Raw genomic sequence first — 22517 nt, forward strand, 5'->3', positions numbered from 1 at the left:
TGAAGCAGAAAAAATATCTGACAAAATTCAACATACATTCATGACAAAAACTCTCATCAAAGTAGGAATGAAAGGGAACTTTGTCAAGGAGATAAAGGGCATCAACCAAAAAATGATAGCTAACATTCTAGTTAATGATGAAATATTTTCCGCCTAAGATCAGAACCAAACAAGGATATTCCCTCTCATCACTCTTATTCAGCACCATAAATGGAAGTCCTAGTGGGTACAATAAGGTAAAGCACAGAAATAAATGGCATATGGATTGGAAAGGAAGAAATGAAATTGTCATACTCACAGACAACATGATTTTCTATGTAGAAAATTTCAATACACAAAGAGTGAGTGCAAGTGAGTTTAGCAAGGTTATTGGATACAAAGTCAACACAAAAATTAATCATATTTTTATATACTACTCATAAACAACTGGAAACTGGAATTAAAAAAAACCCCATAATACCTTAAAATAGGTCCGAGTACAAATGAAATACTTACGCATAAGTCAAACAAAATATGCATAGGATATGGATTCTAAATACCATTAATATGTTGGTGAAATAAAGAAGACCTAAAGAAATGAGGATATATACTGTTTTCGTGAATTGGAGGACTCTGCATAGTAAAGACCCATAGATTTATAGATATTTATAGACGCATGGATTTATAGATTAATTCTCCAATGCCAATGAAAATCCCAACAAGATTTTAAAATAGATGTAGACATGCTGATTCTAAAAGTCATATAGAAAGGGAAAGGAACTAAATGCCCAAGGCAAATTTGCCTAAGTAAAAGCTGGAGGACTCACATTATCTGATTTTAAGACTCACTATAGGCACAGTAGTCAAGATGGCATGACTGGCAAAGGAATAGATCCATACATCAATGGAATAGAATAGAGAATTCAGAGACAGACTCATACAATTGTAGTCAACTAATTTTTGACAAAGGTGCAAAGGCATTTAATAGAGAAAGGCTAGTCTTTTCAACAAATGATGTTGGAACAACTGGACACATCTATGCAAAGAAATGAAACTAAACCTAAGCCTCATACCTTATACATAAATTAGTTCAAAATGGATCATAGATCTAAATGTGAAATGTCAAACTATAACATGTTTTAGAAGAAAACAGAGAAATCTTTATGACCTAGAGTTTGGCAAAGAGTTCTCAGGCAAGACACAGAAAGCACAACCTATAAAAGAAAAAACTACTACATTGGACTTTAGAAAAAATTTAAAACTTTTGCTTTGGGAACGGCACTGTTAAGGGAATGAAAATACAAACTACAGACAGAGAAAATATTTTCAAATTGTAGATGCAACAAAGGACTTGCATCCAAGTATACAAGGAACTCCCAAAATTCAACAGTAAGGAAAAAAAAACCCTAGTTAAAAAAATCAGATGTTTTACCAAAGAGGATATATAGAAAACAAATAAAAACATAAAAAGATGTTCAATATCATTAGCCATTAGGGGGGTACAAATTGAAGCCATGATGAGATACCACCTCACACCTATTAGAATGGCTAAACAGAACAAAACAGAACAAAAATCTGACAAAGAACGAAGAACAACTGGAATTCAAATATTGTCGATGGGACTGTGCAATGGTACAGCCACTCCAGCAAACTGTTTGGCAGTTTCATATAAAGTTAAACATACACTTAACATATGACCCAGTAATCTCATTCCTGGGTATTTACCCTAGATAAACAAAGACATATGTTCATACAAAAACTTGTACGCAAATGCTTATATCAGCTTTATTCACAATCACCAAGAACAGAAAAAAACCCATATGCCCTTCAGTGAGTGAATGGATTAAACGTATAAAATACACCCAGCAATGGAATAAAAATAAGAAAATAAAAAGGAAAAACCCTTGACATACATAACATGGATGAATCTCAAGTGAAGAAGCTAGGCTCATGTAATTGCATATTGTATGATTATATTTCAAAGACATTCTGGAAAAGGCAAAACTAGAGTAACAGAGAACAGATCAGAGGTAAAGGATGGGGAGGGTGTGACGACAAAGGGGTAGCACTGGGGAGGTTTTGGGTGATGGAAACATACTGTATCTGATTGTGGTGGTGGTTATGCAAATCTTTATGTGTGTTATACGTAATTCACAGGGATGACACCGTTCCCTGAAAAAGGGAAAAATCTTACTATATGCTAATTTAAAAACTAAAAACAAAATACTGTTGTATGAAAGGAGAGAAGGTTAGCACTCCCCTTGACAATGATGGAAGAGGCCCTCGATCCTGACAACACGCATACGGTTAAGGCACTGCCACCTACTTTGTGGCATCTAACCACTGTTTTTTGAATGGATAAAGAAGATGTGGCATATATATACAATGGAATATCACTCAGCCATAAAAAGGAATGAAATGGAGCTATATGTAATGAGATGGATAGACCTAGAGTCTGTCATATAGAGTGAAGTAAGCCAGAAAGAGAAAAACAAATACTGTATGCTAACTCATAGACACGGAATCTAAAAAAAAAAAAAGTGGTACTGATGAACCCAGTGACAGGACAAGAATAAGGATGCAGATGCAGAGAATGGACTGGAGGACATAGGGATGGGGGAGGTGGGGGGCAAAGGGGAAGCTGGGATGAAGTGAGAGAGTAGCATAGACATATATACACTACCAACCGTAAAATAGATAGCCAGTGGGAAGTTGCTGCATAACAAAGGGAGATCAACTCAATGATGGGTGTTGCCTTAGAGGGCCGGGACGGGGAGGGTGGGGGGGGGGGAGTCGCGGGAGGGAGGGGATATGGGGATATGTGTATAAATACAGCTGATTCACTTTGGTGTACCTCATAAGCTGGTACAAGAGTGTAAAGCAATTATATTCCAATAAAGTGCTAAAAAAACCCCAGAAAATACAGCTGAGAAAATTTGGGAAGTGGAAGACAGAAAAGAGATAGAACAAGTGGTATGGGCACCAATGACCTCATTTCACAAAACAGAGGGTCCAAACGTAATGTCAAATGCTGACCAAAACCAACAGGAGTTCAAAGTGTACTCTTTAAAGTTACAAAGTTTGATGGTAAATTTTGTGTGTCAACTTACTGGGCTAAGGGATTCCCAGAGAGCTGGTAAAACATTATCAGAACTACCAAATGACCCAGCAATTCCACTCCTGGGTATATATCCAAAAACAACAAAAACACTAATTCAAAAAGATACATGCACCCCAACATTCACAGCAGCATTATTTATAATTGCCTAGATATGGAAGAAATCTGTCATTAACAGATGAATGGATAAAGAAGATGTGTGTGTGAAGATGTTTATGCTAAGTGAAATAAAGTCAGACAGAGAAAGATAAATACAGCATAATATCACTTATATGTGGAACCTAAAAAATACAGCAAACCTGTGAATATAACATAAAAGAAGCATAACCACAGATGTAGAGAACAAACTAGTGGTTAGTAGTGGGGAGGGAGGGGACGGGCAGTATAGGGGCAGGACAGTGGGAGGTACAAACTACTGGGTGCAAGATAGGCTCAGGGATGTGTCATGCAACATGGGAAATACAGCCAATATTCTGTAATAACTGTAAGTGGAAAGTAAGCTTTAAAAATTGTATTAAATTTTTTTTAATTTCAATTTTGAAAAAATTATGTGGAAATGTAGAGTCAAAGACACCCCCCCAACATGAAAAAATAATAATCAATATCTAACATAAATAAACAAATAACAGACCAAGTAGTATAAAATATTATGTAATGGGTCAAAAGAAACAAACAAAAGAAAGAAGGCAGGATTAAGACTATATGGTTCTTTCACCTTTCTCTCCGCCTTTTTCCCTATGTATTTTTAAAAATATTTATTTATTTATTTATTTTTATTTATTGGCTGTGTTGGGTCTTCGCTGCTGTACGCGAGCTTTCTCTAGTTGCGGCGAGTGGGAGCTACTCTTTACTGTGGTGCTCAGGCTTCTCACTGAGGTGGCTTCTCTTGTTGCAGAACACAGGCTCTAGGTGTGCGGGCTTCAATAGTTGCAGCGCACGGGCTCAGTAGCTGTATTACACGGGTGCAGTAGTTGGGGTATTGCAGAAATCAGTCTGTCGAGAAACCAAGCACAACACTTGGAGGGTTGGAGAACTCAGGCTTGTTAAGCCAATGGCCCCAGATGAGCTAATGCTCCAAAGTTCTGGGCCCGAGCTCAGGGTGAGCTTTACTTTTATAGGGGTCAGTGCACATTACAGTTAGCATTGGTAGATTGGTTACTTGGTTTACAGAGCACGGAAGTTTCCAAACAGAAACTTATAAGAGCAGGTGCAGAACATTCCATATTTAGCAAAACATCTTATGGTTACATTTGATTGCTAGGTCATCCTGGTTTTGTTTTTCCTTTTTGCGCAGCAAGTATATTTTACAAAAGCAGAATGAGCCTGGAGTTATTTTTAGCTGAGTGCAAATTTCTAATTTTCCTCTTCAGTGGCACACAGGCTTCGTTGCTCTGCAGCATGTGGGATCTTCCCAGACCAGGGCTCGAACATGTGTCCCCTGCATTAGCAGGTGGATTCTTAACCACTGCGCCGCCAGGGAAGTCCTTTCCCTATGTATTTTTAAACCTCTTTTGTAAAGTTATATTTCTGTTATTAGGAAAATATTTGTTATACCTAGATGGATATGGACAAAAGGTCAAATATCAGTAAATACAGGAAATTAGGTACTTCTATGCCATAATTTGCAAGAAAAGTATAAACTCTTCTCCTTACTTCTAGCATTGCCAAGCTGAGACTCCTGCTCTCATTCACTCTACAACAAAATGCATTGAGCATCTCCTGTGGGCAGGGACAGAGCAGGGGGAAGGAAGCCAGACACTCTTACGTATCACTTGCTGGGTAAGCTTCAGGAATATGCCAGCAGAACAGAAACACCTGGAATCTACTCAATCTACCTTTGGGTCTTGCTGGCATTTATGCAACACACATCAGTCACCTCAGAATGCATTGAGTTTGCAGCCCCAAGCTTATGTGTCCAACCGACTGCTGGACGTCTCCACGTCAGTGTCCCACTAGTACCTTAAACTCAACGCATCCAAAACAAACTCACCATCTTCCCCATATCATCCCCCAAACACACACACACATGCACACACACACATCTGTACACCTGTTACTTCTCTTGTGATAGGGATCTCAGCAATGTCCTTTGTGTCAACCACTTCAAAACTGAGAATTCCTTATATCACACTCGACATTCTATGATTTGCCAAATTTGTCTACTAGCAACTTTACTTCCAAAATGTATCTCAAATTCCTACTACCTTTCCTAGTCCCACCACCACTTTTTGTGTCCATGCTTCACTTCTCCCCACACTTAAACCACAGCTCCCTTCTTAGCAATGGGAGTAGGTCAGCCTTCAGATATGCAGGTGAGGTGGGAAGTCTGAGAGTCACGAATGTTAATGCTCTCATCATATGCCTCTCACTTTCAAAATCTCCACTCTACAGTTAAACTTTCATGTTGTTTCTCCAATTTTCCTCTTTAGATCTAGATGAGGCATCCACAGAAATAGGATAAAACTCACTTGGCATGTGTTTACAGCCTTCTAGAATCTGACCACAGTCCATGTTTCCACCTTCCACCCCACACATTTTATATCCTACCCACCTGGTCCAGTTCCCCATACCCTGTGTTGGTCACGCACTTGGTATCTCAAGGTCAAGACTCATGTATTCCCTCTGGATGATATGCCCCTTTCCTCCAATTCTGCCAGTTAAAATCACATTCATCTTGCAAGGCCTAGCTATAAAGCCTCTTTTGGAGAAGCCTAAATTAATCTAAGTCAGAATTAATTCTTTGCATTTCAACTGATCCACTTATTGTATAATAGCCATACATTTTAGAAGTTTAACCCACATAAGCAGATATCAGCTGAGGTTTCCTGAGCCCTTGAGAGCTAGAGGAGACTGGCCCAGAGTCATTCTTGATGCCCTTGGGAATCCCAAACCCTCCCAAAGATTTCTACAATTTAAAGGGCATTTATGCCTCGTGGGCATGCTTGCTTCCAGATTCCTGGCAGCAACCTCACATTGAGCACTGGGCATCCCTGGCCCTTACATGGCAACTCATCATCTCAATATAGGAGGATTCATCTGGCCCAGCATCCTTAGTCACCCATCTCAAACCAGTATTTTGGCTCCTCTCTCTCACTCCCTTCTTAACCATCTTTTCCCTCTGCTCAACCTCTTTAGAACAAAGCAAATTCTTCCCCTTGCTTCTTGTGGTGCCGTTTAGTCCTTCTTATTATTGCCTCATCCCTGCCTTCAAGTTCCACGCCCCACCCCACCTCTTCATAGTTTACAAAGTTATGCTCCCAAATACAGGTCCCTCCTTAAGAAGAATTCCGGTGCCAGTTGCTGAGAACATATGTTTCACATCTTGATGTGCATCTGTCCTCCCCAAGCAAGTTCCTTGAGGCAGAAATTATGTCTTAATCAATCCTTCCAGTGCTCGGCACAATGCCTTATAGATAATAAACACTCCCCAAAATTCACTAAAATAAAATTTGTTATTTAATATGAAAGTACAGTGTGAATTTAAAATAAGTATTTTTGTCATAAGAATCACGGGAGGGGCCTGCCAGGGCTCCAAAGTGTGACTCACACAACATACTCTTATTAATGACACTCCTTGTATATTTTTAATAAAATGGGGCCACCTCAAACCCTCCCTTAAAAATACAGCAGCATCTGTTTCACTGAATGCCAGCAATTCTAGAGGAGAGCGGAAATAGACAGAAGGTCATGACAGCTGCAATGAATCAGGATGAAATGTAGGCTTTCATTGTTCTTAATAATCATCAAAACATCCTTATGACAATTATGATAGGGAAGGATTTTTGCTTAAATGGAACAGACCTATCATCTGAGGAAGTGAATTATAACAGAATAAGGGAGGGGGCTATTTTTAGTTCACTTTGCACAACTGTATTTTTGTCTTACATCTCCTAAAATTAGGCCTGCTGATTGAAGCTATATGTAATCAGAGTGGTGCAACCATTGCTTCTGCAAACTGAGCTATCTCCCTGTCTACTGTCCTTCCTTTGCACTGATGGATTGCTGCCTACTTGGCATCTCAGTGAAGTCAACCCCTCACTCTAATCTAAGGCTCCAGTCCTGCTCGGGGAAAGGCCATTTAAAGACTACCAGGCTACTGGCACCAGTGATGACAGCCATTCTTCCTCCAGGCTGAAGTCTGTTCAGATGACGAAGTATCTAGAATCACAAGACTCTTTAAGGAATAGAATATCAATGGAGTCAACAAACATTAACTGCCTTTGATGTGCCAGCTTCTCCTCTGATCTCTAGGACATATAATTCCATTTTAAGAACCAATAATACTTGTGCTGGCAGAAAATATGATTACAATGTATGAATGTAAGACAGTAAAAAATTAATATTACATAAACCATTTTTAAATACGTTTTAAAAATCCCACTAATCTTTGGTACTTATTCTGTTCATTTTGAGTAACAACACTATCAAAGGGATGGTTTTAAAGTTAACGAACCTTTAATAAACCACAGAATTTAAATCTTGATGCAAAATCTGATGTTGATAGGGGGGAGGCTGTGTGTCCGTGGGGACAGGAGGGAAAAAGGAATTCTCTGTATTTTCGGCCAAACTAAAACTGCTTAAAAAAATAGTCTACTAAAAAGTCAAGACACACACATACACAGACAGAGACATTCCAGTGCTTATATGGAAATATTTTAAAGAAACTCATAATAGTAAAGCACTCTAGTCATCAAAGTCATGGGCGAGAGGGGCTCAAGGAATAGTGGATGCCCCAGATGACACCAATGGCCCACAGCTGGTCCCCAGGAGTTGGAGATCTGGAAGGTGGCTTTTACCACTGAATTGGGAGACGCCTGTACAGAACTTCTGATTTGTTTCATTAACCAATGAATTAAATACACGAGAAACCAGAAAAAAATCTGTAGAAGCCAAGTACGGTGGAGAGTTTAGGAAATGTTTGTGGAAGCAGTATCTTAAACAATGGCTGTGTCAATTTTTTGTGGAATGAGGTAGAGCATAATGAAATAAAAATCAAGAGGAATAAATTCATTTATGTTTTTCTCAAATAATTGGGGAAAATGGTGTCATGATTCTTTTTTATAAAGAAACAACTTGGTTTCACTTCTGAAATGCTGGGTTATGAGGAAGTGAAGTCTAACTGCATTATGTCATGGAGCCAGGACAAGATGAGGTGAGGTGGGCTCCCAGCGTGCAAAATTGAGGGAGTGTGGAAGTACCTGGAGTGAGTGCCTGGGCACTGCCTGGGCTGTTTTCCACTCTGCTGAAGAAGACAGCTATTTTAACCCAATCCCTTAATGATTATGGTCTGTTATCACTCAGTTCTGGTTAACCTACACTCTTTTGTCCTTGCTGCAATGAATACATATTACTTTGTATTCTTATCTTTTCATGTGTTTTATCCGAAGGTAGAGACCAACAGTTTCCACTGATTTGGGAATCTCACAGCCTAGAACAATGATTTGCAAAAATCCCCCAGACATTAGAGTAATTTATGCCTACTGATTGGTAGATTTTAAGATTTACTAATGAAACATAACTAAAGTAAAAAAAAAAAAAAGTATTTCTCAAACTTCTTACACTGCCCACAAAGTTCTTACATGATATGAATCCCACCCCATCTACCTTCTGTCCAAGGGTATGATCCCATTTTCTATTAAGAGCCAGCGGGGCGTACCCTGGGTGTACCCATCCACTCCAGCCATAACTGCGCCCCATCATTCCAGCAAGAATCAGTAACAACATGGTCCCAAGTAGGGAGTCCACAGCTCTGTGTGGCCTGCAAGCAGAGCAATTTGCTCTGTGATGGCTGAAAGACAGTCCTATAATGGATGCTAAAACGATCTTAGGTGGCAAGGATTAGACACGACTCTCCATATAAGCTTCTAGAAATAGAAGTTATCTGTTCATTGATTCTGAAATGCATTACTTCTGCAGCACACTCAGCAGTTCATGTCATTAGGAGCAAAGGCCTTTAAATAAGGTCTCAGAGGCAGAAGGCCCCTGCTAATCAGAGATTCTGCATTTCCTAAGTAGCAGACAAAATGAGACAAAACAGAACAAGTAAGAACAAAACAGAAAAAAGGGCAAAACCTTGGGGGAGAGGATGAGCATACACAGCAGGAAGGGAAGATGCAAGATGTGGGTTCTGTCTGGGGAGGGCTGACTCTGGAACTAGATTTGCCCCAACGGACCTTTCCTCCGGGTGTGGTGGAGCAGCAGAGAGGACAGAGGCTGCGCGTCACTGAGCCGTGGGAGCCGGAGAGCAGTTTCTGCCCCCGTCTACTAATACAGGCCTTGTGTACTTGTTTGCTAGGGTGGCCATACCAAAGAACCACAGCTTGGGTGGCTTAAACAATAGAAATTTATTTTCTCACAGTCCTAGAGGCTAGAAGTCCAAGATCCAGGGGTCAGCGGGGGTGGTTTCTCCTGAGGCCTCTCTGCTTGGCTTGCAGGTGAGCATCTCTTCCCTGTGTCTTCACACGGTCTTCCCCATGTGTGTGTCTGTACCCTAATCTCTTCTTATAAAGACATTGGTCATAGTGGATTAAGGCCCGTCCTAATCACCTCATTTAACCTTAGCTTCCTCTTTAAAGACCCTGTCAGTCACATATGAGTTTGGACACAATTCAGCCCGTAACATGTTGGGTCTATGACTTGGTGTCGAGGCTGTATAACCATCATCCACTTCCCACTACTGGGGGCCTCTGACATTTACTAAAGAGAACTTGGTAACCGTGAACAAGCAACATGGCTTAGTTGCTTGTTCTGCTTTAGGGTCCCCTTAATGCCTCAGTGGGTCTGAGTTCTTCATTTGTAAAACAGGATACCCAATTTGACCCTGACTCATTATAACAGTGTGTCAAGGTCAAACAGATGTTAAAATTAGCCCGCTCATTGTCACATTGTATTATCCATAACGAAACTGTAATACTGATAATTACTGGTAGATGTCAATACTGCACATCGGAATGCCACTCTCCATATTTTAGCTTCCAACTTCATCTCACTGAGGATTAAAGAACTGAGCCACAGCTGAAAATGTTTTTGAGGGCCTTAGAATAGTGTTCTATAAATACAGAGAAAATTCTGGGAGGAGCACATCTCTGGTACAACTTTTAAAATTCTTTTTATTTTGATGTCACCACCAACAGGTGGCCTGGCTGTGTAACATAAGCTTTGCTGTCACCATCAAGCCCCAGGGACGGTGTGCTCTCATTCACTGAATGTGAATTTCCGGAGCAGCCCCCAAGGCCAGGCACCACACTCGGCACTGCTCATTCCACGAAGGGCAAGGCTGGCACAATCTCTGTCCTTAGGGAGTTTATCAATGTGCAGTAAAGACAGATGATAAATCACCTGAAGTGTAATGATGGTAATGATGGTTAAGCCAGATGCTTCCCAGACATGAATGTGGCAATGAAATGTGAGCTTTTGTTTTGCAATGACACCATATGAACTCTAAAGCCTGGGAAACGTGAATAAAAAGGAAAAAGAGCATCCACAGGCACAATAACATCACCACCAACCAACACGTCCATGGTCCTTATTCCCTGCTAAGCACTTGACACGTATTAACTCATGCAGTCTTCACATCAACATGGTGAAGTGGATAGTATTCTAATAGAGAAAAAAACCGAGGCACAAAAAGTTTAAGTAATTTGCCCACACAATTTCCCAAAAAGGTACACAGGAAGTCTGGCTCAGAAGTCTTAACCACTTTGCTGTGTCGCCTCTAAAAGAAGGGCCACACCAGTCATACAAAGGCCACTGTAGAAACCGAAATGTGAGAAGCACTATCAGAAATGGCCATTCGGGGCTGTCCCTGCCATCTCTGCCATAGCCACAGCCTCAGAGGCAACGTGGTGCAAGGGACAGCATGCAGGCCAAAGAGCCCAAAGACCATCACCTGGGTGACTCTGAGCAAAGCTGTTACATCTCTATGCCTCAGTTTCTTCCTCTACGAGTCGAGGTAAGTACAATGAGCAGGTGTGCAGGTGCCCTGCGCATACCCGCTCAGCCTATCCCCGAGGCTGGCGTCACAGTTCCCACGCGTGCTAACTGCCGTTGGTCTCTGCCAGAGGGAGTTCCCCAGATGGGAATGCTGGCCCCTGCAGGACTGCCGGAAGTGCCGAAAGGAAGAGGAACCGGTGGATAAACCCCCAGCCCCCAGCCCCTCAGTGGCCCAGCTCCAGGCGGGCTCCCAGGTGCCCTTGCAGGAGGCAGCCAGGCTCCCCGCACACTCTCCAAGGCTTTCTTCCCTCCACTATCTCGCCTCCTCACTCCCTTGCCAGAGCTTCTGGGAATCACCTCCCAAATAGACTACTTTAGGCCCAAACCTTTGTCTCCGAGTCTACTTTTAGGGAAACCCCAAATTAGACAATGTTCTTACCTATCTCACAATGTTCTTACCTATCAAATGTGACTCCATGGGAAGGTGTGTGTTCAATTCTCAAGTTGTTCACAGCAATACGTTAGAGGATCACTGTTTTGAGTAATACTACACAGGTACTATTTTAATTGCTGTGGAAAAGTGCCCATGCCAACGAGTGACTTTGAATGCACTCCCTGTTTTTTCCAGGCCTGTCCTCCCAACCTGAAACGCGGCCATCATCATGGGTCTGTGTCCGAAACCCCAAGTATTTTGTAGTGGGCAACTATATTTGGCAGCAAAGAGAACCAGAGGTTTGGTGAAATGCACTGATTCCTGAGGTAAAGAAGGGAACCGCTACCAGGAAAGTGACAACACACAAGAAGTTACAGCGGGTGGGAGGTGGGGGCTGAGGATGAGTGCTCTGGATGTCAAAACAGAGAGTTAGGGAGTTGGGTGCTTGGGCGATTCTTGCTGGTCTTGGTTCTCCTGGGTCTGGGCCTTAAAGTAACACATTCCAGAATGATGTGTCTTAATACAGCTGCTATATGTCCATTCATTTCACCTAAGAGCTAAACCCAGGGTGCGTGTGCTTTTGTGTGAGTTCTGAGTTTTCATATGGAATCTCACTGGTTCCTCGCATTCTTCCTAGGATGCTGGTGAGATGTGGTCAAGTCCCTTTTTCTCCCCCTACCTAGCCTCCCCCCATTCTGCACTCAAGAATCCAGTATTTAAAGAACATGTTTAAACCTTAAGGAGAGCTTTTCTCTTAAAGCATTACCTAGCAACAACTAAAAGAAAACAAAGCAAAAGCAAAATGGCATAAAAAGAAAATCAACAGCGACCCCATCTCTCCCTATAGGACTGTCCACTGTGCAACCTGAGAGGTGAAGCGTAGAAAAGTCCAAGGTTACAGAGAGGGCATGGGTGAGGCAGATGTGCAGGAAGCTCAGCGCCTGGGGCCCCTGCTCAGAGTCACCCAACCTGCAAGGGCATGTGGCTGATCTTGACGACAGATTGCACCCCATGTACTAGAATGCAGCAGGAAGGAACCCTATTGAACTTCACACAGTTTACTGAGGCTTCCGGGTCAATCACTTGACTACAGCTCTTATCCAAGCCAAACAGGCCAAGTCTGGCCCTGTTACTAGTGGAAAATCTATGTGCCTTGAACACAAAACTATATTCTTCATGCTAACATACGTTAGTGGAGGGAGGCTGTGGTCTTGAATGGCCCTGGTGAGGAGAAGCAGCCATGGCTTTTTCCAGATGAGAGTCAGGCACAGCTGTATCAATGAAATATCTGGTCAAAAAAAGGAAGGTGCTGCGTTAAAGGGATGGATCCAAGAAGGGAAAGAGGAGCTGCTGTGTGAGTTTGCATGTGCTGAGAAATTACTGAAATGGAAATGGGAAAACCATTGTGCCAAAGAAAAAATCTTGGATACCAGGAAATAACCCTCCCATCTTGCTGTGGAGAGCTCTGGGGCAAAGGGAACTAGCCCGTCTCTGTCTCCCCATCCCGTTTCTCAGTATCCTCCTGAGGCAGCCTTTCCTGGCATAGAAACTGAAGGCTCCTTGATCAAATCCCAGTAAGGTGGATGGAACTGACAAGGCAGGGCCTGGCATAGCTGAATGTGACCAGGGAGAGTTTACTGTACTCCTGGAGAGAACAGTGTGACACCCAGGGAGCCTGTGCTCTAAGCCGGGGTGCAGGGGATGGGGGAGGGGCTGTCGCTAACAAGTTGGCATACTTGTCTGTGTCAGGTACTGGGCTGATGTTTTGAAAGTATCATTTCAATTCATTCCTCTACCACCCCATAGAGTATTATTACTTCCATGTCACAGGTGAGGAAACAGGTCTAAGAGGATTTGCCCAGGTTCCAGTACCCAGTACGCTTGGATCCAGGTCCATCTGACACAGAAGCCTGCAGCCCTCCCTCACCAGCTCAGGTGTCCTCCCACTGCTCAGGGGCAGCACAGGTGTGCCCACTGGGCACAGTGCTTTCTGCCCCCCTGGAATCATCATTATTATTGGTGGTGACTTTCCACTTTTCCCCATCTCCACCCTAGGATTCTGCAGTGACTCTCAAGGTGCGGAAGGAGGGTGACGTGCTCCCCTGGGTAGGTCCAGATCACCATGGCAGCCTTTGAAGAAGTGAGCAAATACAGGCCATGTTTCCAGTAAGTCTTCCTCCCTTAGCAACTGGCTTCTTTTTTCAAAAAATCCTTTCCTTTCCATTGGATACAACAATGCGCTTTCTGTGAGCAATTTTTAGCAACAGTTGTGAATTAATGGCAAAAAAGTGCAACTCATTTACCAGCCCCCAGTTGCACAAGGGGCCCCTGAGCTATAGGCGTGGGTTGTGCTGGGCCCCTCGGCCCTGTGTGCTGAGCCTCCAGCCTCCAGGGCGGGCTGCACTCCCTTCCTGTCACAGATCCCAGCCCCAGCATTATTGTACTTTTTTTTCCCTTCCAGTCAAACCAATAATATCTTTCAGAAAATCTGACAGTCTGCAATGCCAAAAAGGCTAAAAAAAAAAATCTGTATTTTACAGTTGCAAGGTTTAAAAAAGTCCCTGGGTGCCTATGATCTGACCTCTTGAGAATAGCTGTTCACCTGCTCAGGAACCCACAAGGTTTTGTTTCATTTTCTTCTGTTTGGTTTTTTAAGCCATAACACACTTTCCAAGGTATCTCCATGGCCAAAGGTTTTGCCTCAGAATGGGTTTTAAAGGTCGTTTCCCCTCACCATCCTCTGGAATCCTTCAGCAAACAACCACAAGAGGCATTTAGTTAGAGGGGGGAGAATGCTGAAGGTGAAAATTTTTCCATATCTGGGTGACCTTGGTGTTGAGAAGAGTTGCCGGCTGGGAAAGTTTTGCTTCAATAATTCCCACCACGTCCTCTGTGCTGTGTCTGAGGAGAAAACACCAGCTAGTGCCAGGTGTCCTTGTACCCGGGCACAGGACAGTACATGCAACAGTTTCACAAACCGTTGTTAGTTATCTGGTGTTTGCACGAGGTCTCAAGGTTGATTTAAATAAAAAGTAGCAAGGGAGATTGTGACCACCAGCTTCATAGTCCCTGACACTGCGATTCGAAGTCACCTGTTACAATTCTAAGTCTTAGGAGGAAAAAAAAATTCCATAAATCAATTCAATGATTAGAGATGACACCTCTGCTGGCAGTGGCGTAAAAAACCTTAATGTTAATCCCTAGAAAACCAGGAGCCAGATTATGTGGGGGAAGTAGGCAACATAGATCATTTTAAGCAGACATCCTATGCCTCGATAGGTCTTACTTTTTTAAAATTAAAAAGCATGCACTATTTGGTCTCAAACATCCATTTGAATTAGGGAAAGCATGCTGAATAATTCCCTCCTTGGTTCGGTTAAATCATCTCTACTTTGCAAATTCTGAGGTTGTTGATGTCCATTAAAAATTTTTTATTATGAAACATGAACATACAAGAGTTGAGTAGTATAATACGTCCCCATATACCAACACCAGCTTCAACAATTATCAACTCACAGCCTGTCTTGTTCTATCTTTACCCTGACCTGCTTTCCCCCAAATCCCTGCTTATTAAAAAACATACATCCAACATCGTATAATAAGAGAAGAGCTCTTAAAAATGTAATGATATTAGTAAACAAGATTAACTATAATTTCTTTACATCAACCAATATCCCATCAGTGTTCAAATTCCCCTGGTCTAACAGTAAAGTTTTAAATGAAAGTTTGGGCTAGGCAGAGAAAGACCAAGCCATAGCATTTGAATCTCAGCATCCCCGAACTGCCCCAAAGCCCAAAGGAAACATCTTTCACTGTTCTAACAGATAGGGGCTCAGAGCCAGGCAATCTAGAATTCTTGCACAAGCATCACCATTAAACCTTCCAGGGAAACATGTGCCCTTCCCCTAGGCAGCTTCTTGGCCTGCTACTGCTGAAGCTGCTTGTAAAATGACGAACCAAACAGCAGCTGAGAAAACAGAGCCTCCTCTAAATGTTTAACGTATTTGCATCAGGCTGCATTTCACTGGAGTGGATCCTTAAGGACACCCCCGGATCTCCGTGTACTCCTCACTCACGGCCGCGGTCCCACCGCCAAGGCCTCACTGCTCTCTCTAATCTGTGGCTGAGGCCAGGTGCCTCCCACTGGGACCCCATGGACTCAGGCCACTCACTGCAGTGCAGGCCCGTGAGAGGTGAGAAGGCAAAGCATCCAGCACTTCAGCTCATGCTGCAGGAACAGGTACCGGCACCGTGGACTTGGAGCCCCTGAAGCCTAGGAACGGTAACCTCGGCCCTCCTTTTTGGGACTACTTTCAGACTGCTGGCCTGACTCCCTATTTTGAAAAACTCAGGCTCCCAGCCTTGATCTTGACTTCTTTGGTGTCTGACCTCCTGCAGCACTGACCACAGGAGGCCTTGCCCTCAACTTAGTCCCAGATCTGGTTACTTGCCCATTTGTTTCCTGGTCCCTGAGATGAGTAGCTGCCATTGACTAAGCAGGCACTGGGTAAACAACAGCGTCTCTTGCTATCTTACTAGATCCTCACGACAATCCCATGATTCGTGCATTCAACATATACACGGTGAATGCCTATTCCATGCAGGCACTGCTCAGGTGTTGAGGATACACTGAGCAAAACAGACAGACATCCCTCCCTTCCTGGAGCTTCTACTCTAGGGGCAGAGCCCTAAGATCTGGTGGTTATTATTCCCATCTGCAGATGAGGAAACAGGCTCAGAGTTGTTAGTGTCAACTATAAATTGGAACTTGTCATCTGCCTGTACAAGAATTAAATCACTTTGTGCTGCTGTAGCTACTGACCTTCCACATCCCCTGAAGGGAATTCAGGGTGGAGACCAGGAATGAGGCACTCTGTGCTTTGGAGGATGGGCAGAACAGGTCTTCAGATAGTTAGATGTTTTCAGGAGCTGATTTTATGAGTCCAACCCTTGCATCTCCTCATATCTAGAAAAGAACTAAATCCCTACATGGTGATCTCTACTCCTCACGACTAGCAGAAACCCCCTACAAAAAAATGTGTTTGATTGCATGTACTCCTCCTTTACCCAGAATATATATATACTAATCTTCCCTCTGCCTTTTTGGAACAGTTTCTCAGAGCTATCTGGGATGCTGTCTCCCGGGTTACAGTCTTAATTTTGCCCCAAATGAACTCAACTCGCAACTCTCATGTTGTGCATTTTTTTAAAAGTCAACACTAGGTAATTTGCTTGACACCATAGAGCTAATAACTGGCACAGCGGGATTCAGTTCCCAGTCTGTAGGACTCTAAAGCCCACATGCCTTTGTTTTTGTTTTTGAACACATCACACTGCATCATTATGTGATCCCTGCTGAAACCAACAGCTTGGTACACTGAGTGCTGAACGGATGATAACATAGGAACAGACATGCTTTTCCCCTCTGTGTTTTAAATACCCTATGTGGTACAGGTGGAATCCTGCTTTCACCAGACTGAAAACACATTCACACTTCTCCCCTGTGAACAGACCTTATTCAAATGGAAATCTATTGTTACCATGTATAAGACGGGTACATTGTGTTGCTTTTCCCTGGGTTTTTTTAATGTCTTTATGTAAAGCCAAGGTACAAAATCTATTCTCTTAGAAACAATAACAAATTGGAATGGGGAGGACTGTGCCAAAGGACATTTTATGGCTTTAGAAATAAAACCCAGCTGTTAACTTGTGCCGTCCCTGGATGTGTTACTTTTGATCTAATTGCATTTGCTTTATAAAATATTCTTAGCAAAATGTGAAAGTGTTGATGGTGTGATGGCCAGGACACAACATAGAATGTATCTAGTTTTCAGGGCTTGGCAGGTAGAAGATGTAAAGTAGTGGTTGGTGAGTTCACAATGGGTTTGCTTTGTGAATTACAATACCTTCACTAAACTCACTAGTTCAGGAAATCATGCTAGGTACTGGGCGCCTACTATGTGCCTAGTACTGACCTCAGCACAGACTTCCTGTTTCAGAGTAACTCACTAATTGCTCACTGGCCCCATGATCCTTTCATCCTTCAAACCATCTGTCTAGGAGAGAACCCAAAGCATTAACAAGACCTAGTGCCCGATGCGCAGAAAAGCAAGCTTTGGAAGATGAAAGGTGACTAATTCAGAGGACATGAGGGCTCTCTAAAGGTAAGACTTCAAGGATCCCATATGCAGGAAATACATGATGGAGAAGCAATGCAAGGGACAAAGTTCTGGTTTGGGAATAATTAACTACACTGTCAGCACTTCCATGACTGAGCCCTGTCTTCTCTGGATTCAGGTACTAAATTCTTCAGAGGCAGAGACTGGGTAATTCCATGTAGCAAGAGCTCAGTAAATCAGCATGATAGTTTGGTCAAGTTTAAGGACACAGTCTGCAGCCACTGAGCTCAGAGGCATTTATCGTCTCCACTGTATACCCAGCACCGTTAGCAGAGCCCCTGTTTTCCTAAGCCTATAAAGAGCCCAGCTGTACACTAAAGACAAGACAAAATTGAGTTTTTTTGCCTTGTACCTGCTTCTTTAATGCTGACTCTCTGCTTTTAAACCATGGGTTTTATTCAGAGGGTATCTTGCAAAACGTTTTTTTCTATTAAAAAGGCAAAAAACCCAATAAGCAAGTGAGGGAAAATGATGGAACCATAAAAAAAAGAAAGAAAGAAAGAAAGAAAGAAAGAAAGAAAGAAAGAAAGAAAGAAAGAAAGAAAGAAAGAAAGAAAGAAAGAAAGAAAGAAAGAAAAAAGCAATTTTTAGAGGAGGCTTGGGGATACAGGAAGAAATCTGGGCGCTCTGTCCTAGGTGTGAGAATGGGAAACCATTAATTTCCTGGCTCTTAGATTCGAGGGGTAGGGGTAATCCTGAGAAGGTCTACACCAAAGGGCAGTTGGTTTAGGGGTTCAGCACGGGGACTGTGGCGCCATTCTGCCCGAGTGCAAACCACGGCCCTGCCAGTTACTAGCTGTGTGATCCAGTGTAAGTCACTTCTCCTCCATGCCTCCGTTTACTCAGCCACGAGAATAACAACAGTACCTGCCTCAACGGGTTACTGTGAGGATTACTTCAATTATGTCCTGAGCATATAGTAAGCACAACACAAAGCAGACAGGGAGCACTACATAAGTGTTTGATGTTATGGTTATCAGTGCTGCTTATGCCACCTGGAAGCAGCAGAGTACAGAGCAGTAAGGCTCTCAGAGAGCCTGGGGAGGAATCCAGCCTCCACCCATTACCGGCTGTGTGACACTGGGCACCTTAATAATCTCTTTGTGCCTCAGTTTCCTCATCTGTAAAAGGGCACTATCACCCCACCTCATTGGATTGCTGTAAATATGAATTTAGATAATCCTCGTTGAGTGCTTGGCGCAGGACCTGGTATACAACAGCTGCTCAGGAGATGCCTGTTATTATTATTGTAGATTATTATTACATGATCAATAGGTAAATGATCATTCATTCCTTTTTCTTTCTTAAAACTTTTGCTTCTATTTATAAAAGTAATAACTGCTCCATGTAGATATTTGAGAAAATGTGGAATCACAGAAAAAAGAAAACAGAAATCCCAGATAACCAGCAATGTTATCGATATATGTGTGCTATTTCCTTACTGTCTTGACCTGAGAGCACACAAGTGAGTAGTACACAGAGTTTTGTTTTATAGAGTTGGGACCACATTACCCATATGCAGACTGCTTTTTCCACTTCATGTTACCTGTCTTTTCATTAAGCATCCTAGGAAACATGACTTTTTCTAGCTGCCAATACCCCACTGCAGAGATATACTCATACTCCCAAGACCCCAGCACCTCTCACCCCTCACTTGCAGCTTTCTCGACCGGATCAGGGCTGAATATCTGATTGGCAGCAACAGCTTGAGGTTGGTAATTTTTTCCCTTTTATGGCAAGAAAAGAAAGAGCAGTCTGGGGGAAGGGGCACATGCCCCCAAAGAGTCCAGGCTCCAAACCACGGCGGCCCTCCTCAGTACAACAGTGCTTATATGAAAAGACAACCCTGGGTTGGGGGAAGAGTTCACTGGCAGTTTTTCTAGAAATTGTTGGTTACACTATAACTGTACAAGATTTCAAAGGCAAAGAGCCAGCAGATTCCAGTGAAAGATAAAGCTTGGGTTAGTAATCACTGCTACCAAGATGGCTGAGGCTTTCGAGGGCTGCCCTTTGGCCTCATGGCCTCATGGCCCATGGCAGCTTCCTGCCGTATCCATCTGCTCAGATGCTGCGTGAGAGTGGCTTAGGCCTTTAACAAGCGCTCGCAGGCTTTTCTTGCCAAGTCCCAGGCATTATGAGTGCACAATCGCTGCCTCCTGCACACCACTGTGAGCTTCTCCTTTTTTTCCTGCCACCCCTCCCACCTGACAGCTGTGAAAAAGAAACACATTTAAATACAGTCCTGAATGGCCCTTTGGAAGTATGAGTGGCAGGTCCTGCCACACCTCTCTCACAGACCAAGTAAATCTGCTGCAGACTGCCTCATTTTTTCACTGAGGCTGTGTTACTGCTTGCTAGTGCAAACAGGCAGAGGAGAAAGGAAGAATCACGTGCTTAAAATTACTTGAAGACAAACGTGCACTTTTGCAAACTGTTAAGCAGAGACCAAATGTCAACTTAATTCTATCCTAATAGCCTGGTCTAATGCAAAAGCCTTTTCCTTGTCCCAGTGGCCTCTGTCAACCCTGAGTAAACGTCCCCAATCCCTCATTAGTGACACTAATCAAAGTGCCAGAATGTCAGGAGAATCTGAGTGACAGTATTTAAGATTTTTTAAGCCTCTTGTTATTCTAAATACATCAGTCAACATGCAAATTACCTTTTCCAGAATACAGGGTAATAGGCAATTCTACTGAGCTCTCTTCCACCTAGGGCCCCCTCTACCCCCACCTTGTTTTTTTAACCACAGCAAACACAAAACTCCAAATAAGGCTCTTATGGGGCTTCAGATACCACTTCATTTTCCACTTTTTCTTTCACAGATTGACATGTTTTTTATACCGCATGAGCTCCTGCATCCTAGAGATGGTGGGAAAACCTCCCAATGTAAGCCCCAGCTGGTTTTTCCTGACACTGGGAAGTCTACCTCACCCATGAATCATGCAATCCTTACACTACAAGGAGAAAAATCATCTCACTGAGTTTCCTGAATGCAAACAAAGACTCTGGCAAAGAGTAACGAGGGAACAGAACAGCGAGGGGCCGCAATATGCTTCTCATTGTAATTTCCCTCCAGCACTTTATTAAATGTTACCCCTGGAACAGGCAGGCAAAGGAGTACCTGGCTCCATGGTGTCTTTCTACTTAGAGTTTTTCTTTTCATGGAAAATAAATGAGTATCAAGCCAGTTTCCCTTTCGATTTTAAATAATAAGACACAGGCCTCCCACAGGAGTACTGTTTCCTCCTTGGGATATTTAAGCTTGGACAGCAACATTAAAAAATAATGCTGCAAAACTTTACAAATCTTCTTTTAGGCTTTGCCTGGGCAACCCAACTCCAAAGAATTTATTAGCTGGTCAGAGACACATCTAGTTCCTTCCTGTTTTGTAGACAGTGTTACACAATTGTGGCAAAAAAAGAGAAACCACAGGCCCTTAAGGAGTTCATTCTCATATCTTGGACACTACCAAGGGGCCAAAGTAGATTTGAAAACAAAGGCTCACTAAAAATTCTGCTGCGTTTCAAAAATCAAATCCATTGTATTTTCCTTAGGTTTTTAAAAAAGTTAAATCCTGGGGCTTCCCTGGTGGCGCTGTGGTTGAGAATCCGCCTGTCAATGCAGGGGACACGGGTTCGATCCCTGCTACAGGAAGATCCCACATACTGCGGAGCAACTAAGCCTGTGTGCCACAACTATTGAGCCTGTGCTTTAGAGCTCTTGAGCCACAACTATTGAGCCCACGTGCTGCAACTACTGAAGCCCACGCGCCTAGAGCCCGTGCTCCGCAACAAGAGAAGCCACAGCAATGAGGAGCCCACACACCGCAACGAAGAGTAGCCCCCACTCACCGAGTAGCCCCCAGTCACACCGCAACTAAAGAAAGCCAGCCCACAGCAAAAAAGACCCCACACAGCCAATTAAAAAAAAAAAAGTTACATCCTGTACCCAAAGCAACAATAATCCCACTATTATGTGGGCAATTTCGATACTGTTACTGGCTTTCAAAGGGATGATACAAAGGAGTAGAGCTCAAAAGACAGGGAAATGGGGTCAAGAAAAGAACGGAAACCAGATGACGAGAGCTATCTGGCTTTTATTTGGAGCCTGCTTCAAAACTTCAGCAAGCCCCATTGGCCCTTTTCTCGGTTCCAAGAACCCAGGACATCAGGGGGAGAAGGAGATGAGGATGGGAAGGGGAAAGGTGAGAGGTTGGGAGGGAAAAATCAAAAAACTTTTAGCCTTGGTCTAATCCCCAGGTCTTCCAGAGCTAAGGTGAAGCCTGATCAGACATATCACAGAAAAAGCTCCCTCCTTGCAAAGATTACAGATAATAAAATCTGCCATGCTGGTCCATGAGCATAGAATTTTAAAGTCCTGAACACTGCTTATGAAGAGTTTAACTCCATTTCCTAATGCTATTTCCACAGACATTCATTCAGTCATGCTCTATCCATCCATTCATTCAATGAGTAGCCATTGTGAGCCATACGCTAGGGGCAGAAAAGACCACAAAACAGAAAATGTGGACCCTAGTCAAATAAAAACTCTTAAAAACTGATAACTGCTATGAAGGAGGGACTTAAAAGTATGTTATGAATGCCAGTGTGGGGTGTGAGGAAATGATGCTTCAAGGAAGTGACATCTGGGCTGAGCTGAGCAGAAAGAGCTTTCCGAGCAGAAGAAACAGCTATGCTAACGTCCTGAAGTAGGAGACATGGGGAGAGGGGCACCATATGAGGTCCGAGATGTAGGCAGGGGCCAGGTCATGCAAGTGGACTAGGCTACGGTTAAGAGGGGGATGGGAAGTCCTTGACTGATGCAGGGGAGGAACACAACCTGATGCAAGTATACCAAGATCATTGGCTGTGGTGAC

The 22517-nt window shown here is 43.1% G+C and overlaps 1 protein-coding gene and 1 non-coding gene across 3 annotated transcripts in view; one reads left to right on the forward strand and one right to left on the reverse strand.

The window, feature by feature from the left end:
* WIPF3 (WAS/WASL interacting protein family member 3) overlaps window positions 1–22517 on the reverse strand; it is a 95117-nt gene that overhangs the window by 43820 nt on the left and 28780 nt on the right. The gene's annotated exons all lie outside the window — the stretch shown is intronic.
* LOC130852882 (U6atac minor spliceosomal RNA) lies at window positions 2206–2331 on the forward strand. Its single transcript, XR_009053583.1, has one exon. It is a non-coding gene; the product is annotated as a U6atac minor spliceosomal RNA (small nuclear RNA).

Source organism: Hippopotamus amphibius, chromosome 4 (genome assembly GCF_030028045.1).
Source record: "Hippopotamus amphibius kiboko isolate mHipAmp2 chromosome 4, mHipAmp2.hap2, whole genome shotgun sequence".
NCBI lineage: Eukaryota > Metazoa > Chordata > Mammalia > Artiodactyla > Hippopotamidae > Hippopotamus > Hippopotamus amphibius.